We start from the raw sequence: 3873 nt of genomic DNA on the forward strand, positions 1-3873 counted from the left end.
TATTAACAGGACACAAACAACATTATTTGGGAGGGAAAGGTACTTTAATTTTTATGTTTTAAGACAGTTTTATTGGGACATAATCCATAGATCTTATAATTCAATAGTTCAATTATATCAAGAACAGTTGTATTATCATTATCACAATCACAATCAATTTTAGAACATTTTCTTCTTTCTTGTACTCCTTGTTATTAGATCCCCATTTCCCCACAACCTCCCTTGTTATACTCCCAAGAAAACATTAATCTAGTTACTGTCTCATGTTATTCATCCATGCTGGATTTCATATCCAGAAAAAAAACATACAAAAACAAGAAGTAAGGAAGCTAACAACGAAAACAAAGTAACTTAGATTGAAAAAAAACTCAGTTGAAGTGAGAGCAGAAAATATTAAAAACCAGAGCAAATTTAAAATGGGGCAAAAAGGGATATCAAATGATAAAGCGTTGAATTTTAACATAATTACACATACCATCTGCATATCACAGGTTGTTAATAAGCCTTCCCCCAATCTGATGCCACATTCTTCTTCATAAGCCTGCTTCCCTAATTATTTGTGCAGCATACAGATTGATCAAGTATAGTGAGAGTATACAACCCTGATGCACACCTTTCCTGATTTTATATAATGCAGTCATCTCTTGTTCTGTTCACACAACTGCCTCTTGATCCATGAATAAATATTTCCACAGAAGCATAAATATTTCATACTTTGTTATGTTCCAAGCTGTTAAATGCCTTTGAACTGTCAATGAAATAAAAGTAAACTTTCTGGTATTCCTTGCTTTGAGCCTAGATTCAATTGATATCAGCCTGAAACTCTGGCAGTTCCCTTTGAATGTACTGCTGCAAACATTGTTGGATGATTGTCAGCAAAATTTTGCTTGCATGCAATATCAATATTACCCTACACTTTGAGCGTTCTGTTGGGTCACCTTTCTTTGGAATGTGTACAATCAGTTGGCCAAATGGCTGTCTTATTTCGTGGCATAGATAAAGGAGTGCTCCAGTGCTTCATCAACTTGTTGAAACATTTCGATTAGTATTCCATCAATTCCTGGACCCTTGTGTTTGGCTACTGCCTTCAGTGCAGCTTGAACTTCTTCCTTCAGCACCACTGGTTTTTGTTTATATGCTACCTCCTGAAATGGTGGAAGGTCAACTGTCCATTTTGACACAATGACTGTGTTTTGTCCATTTTCTTTGGATGATTCCTCCGTCATTAAATATTTTGTCCATCGAATATTCCAAGATTGAAACTCAAGGTTGAGTTTTTTCTTGAGTTCTTTCAGTTTAAGATATCTAGGTCTTTGTACATTTTATTATAATATTTTCCTTTCTCTTCTTGAGCTATCCTTTGAAATTTTCTATTCTGCTTTTTGACATCATCCTTTCTTCCATTTCCTTTAGTTATTTCACAATTAGAAGCAAATGTCAGAACCTTTTCTGAGATCCACTTACTTTCTCTTTCCTGTCCTTTTTCTTTAATAATCATTTTATTGGGGACTCATACAACTCTTCACAATCCATACATACATCATTTTTGTCCAGCATATTAGTACATGTTTCCATCATCATTCTCACAACACCTGCTTTCTACTTGAGCCCTTGGTGTCAGCTCCTCATTTTCCCCCCTCCCTCCCAGCTCCCCCCTCCCCCTCCCCCTTGATAATTTATAAGTTATTATTATTTTATCACGTCTTACACCATCCGACGTCTCCCTCACTTCTCCGCTCTCCATCCCCCAGGGAGGAGGTTATATGTAGACTTTGTCATCTGTTCCCCCTTTCTCCCTCACCTTTCCTCTACCCTCCTGATATCTCCACTCTCTCCACTGGTCCTGAGGTGTTCATCTGTCCTGGATTCCATGTATTTCCAATTCCTATCTGTGCCAGTGTACATCCTCCGGTCCAGCCAGATATGTAAGGTAGAATTGGGATCATGATAGTGGGGGGGAGGAAGCATTTAAGAACTAGAGGAAATTTGTATATTTCATTGTTTAATGACATTTTGCTTTCATCATGAACAATACTCATGATGTCTTTCAGGACTTCTGTCATTAGTGTAAATATGTCGAATCTGTTCTTGAAATGTTCTCAGAATTCAGGTGAGATTCACTCAAGGTCATATTTTGACTCTCCTGAGCGTGTTTGTTTTCTTCAGCTTAAACCTGAACTTACACATGAGCAGTTGATGACCTATTCCACAGTCACCCCCTGGCCTGGTTCTCCAGTGTCTTTTCTCACATATGTGGTCAATTTGATTTCTGTATAATCCTTCTGGAGAAGTCCATGTGTATAGTCATCTTTTGTGTTGGTTACAAAAGTATTTTCTATCAATAAATCATTAGTATTGCAAAATTCTATCATGTGTTCTCCAGCTTGGATTCTATCGCCAAGTCTATAGTTTCTATAGTTTCCAACTACTGTTTCTTCATCTTTATTTCCAACTTTTGTATTCCAATCATTTTGTATTCCAATAATGATCAATGCATTTTGATTGCATGTTTTATCAATTTCCACCTGAAGTTGTTGGAAGATTTCTTCAATTTCTTCATCTCTAGTGTTTGGTGTTGGTTCATAAATTTGAATAACATGAGTTTTAGTTAAGAACCTGTGATATGTAGATGACACGACCTTACTTGCTGAAAGTGAGGAGGACTTGAAGTCCTTGCAGATGAAGATCAATGATTACAACTTCAGTGTTCACTAAGATTCAAAGTAAAGAACAGCAAAATCCCACAATTGGGCCAGTAGGTAACATGCTTGATGGCGAGACTATTCACATCCCTGGTCTATGTTCAGAGGGGAGTCACCAGAGACTAAACCCACATATATTTCCCTTTCACATTTTTTTGTTTGTTTTATTGGCAACTTCATGTAGGATATTTTATCGGTACACTTTTAAGAAATGTTGGCTGTATCCGACATTAGCATGAAGTTTCAATTTTTTTTGGAGAAGGCCAAATACTTATATTTTGTTTTTCTCTGCTACAAAAACCATGGATTATTTGACTGTCGTCATCTGAACTTGAAATGATGATGGGTCTTCATAAAGCACTTGGTCTACCTTCATGTCATCATCACGGGGACCTGGAGGCACATTTGCTCTTTGAAAGCCAAGGCCATGGTGTAGGTAGGGCTTCACTTCCTGCTGCTGCTGCAGACAGTGCTTTAGGTAGGTGTCATAGTAGCCCTTCCCCCTCCTCAAGTGGTTGCTCTGTTTGTCAAACCCAAGACCAGGCATGAAGATGAGATCAAGTCCCCCAGGTGACAAGACCTCCTCTCGAACCTCACCTTCAGAAAGCTGATGAATAATCCAGGATGTTTTGGAAGCAAAGACATTTCCTCCGGTGATGCTAATTTCACCACATCCCTGTGATTGCTCTGGAACTGGTCCTGTGGGATGACAGGTTTTGCCTCGTTGGAAATTGCCCTAGATGATCTCCTCTATCCCAGTTTCATCTGCCATGCTCAGGAAGATGGAAATTCTTTTGGACCTTTGATACTGACTGTGGGCAATCACCTTCTGGGTCAACAGGCGAGATGGCATAATGTCAGCTCCTTCGTGCTCATCGCCCACGGAGGTCCCCGCAGGCTCGGCTCCACTTGGCTCTGTTCACAGTCGCCACTGCCATTCCCCACAGAAACCAGGTCCGTCCGCCCTAGGCCCTTTTCCGCACGCAGCAGCATCCCCGACCTGCAAGAAGGTCAAAAGCTCCATGCGGCATGTCCCCTCCTTCCGGATCACGGGGACGACCCCCTTTCACTTTTACATAGTAGTATCAAAAAAATGACCTAAGGAATCTCTTGGATCTCAGGCATATTCTTTTTTATGACCATTATGCAAAACTAACCCAAACGCCCCTTG

The 3873-nt window shown here is 39.7% G+C and overlaps 1 pseudogene; it reads right to left on the reverse strand.

Annotated features, from left to right (window-relative positions):
- Positions 1–3009: 3009 nt before the first annotated feature.
- LOC101641068 lies at positions 3010–3543 on the reverse strand (annotated as a pseudogene).
- Positions 3544–3873: the final 330 nt, after the last annotated feature.

The sequence above is a fragment of the Echinops telfairi genome, unplaced genomic scaffold (genome assembly GCF_000313985.2).
Source record: "Echinops telfairi isolate 266 unplaced genomic scaffold, ASM31398v2 ScPeMD7_443;HRSCAF=831, whole genome shotgun sequence".
Classification (NCBI taxonomy): domain Eukaryota; kingdom Metazoa; phylum Chordata; class Mammalia; order Afrosoricida; family Tenrecidae; genus Echinops; species Echinops telfairi.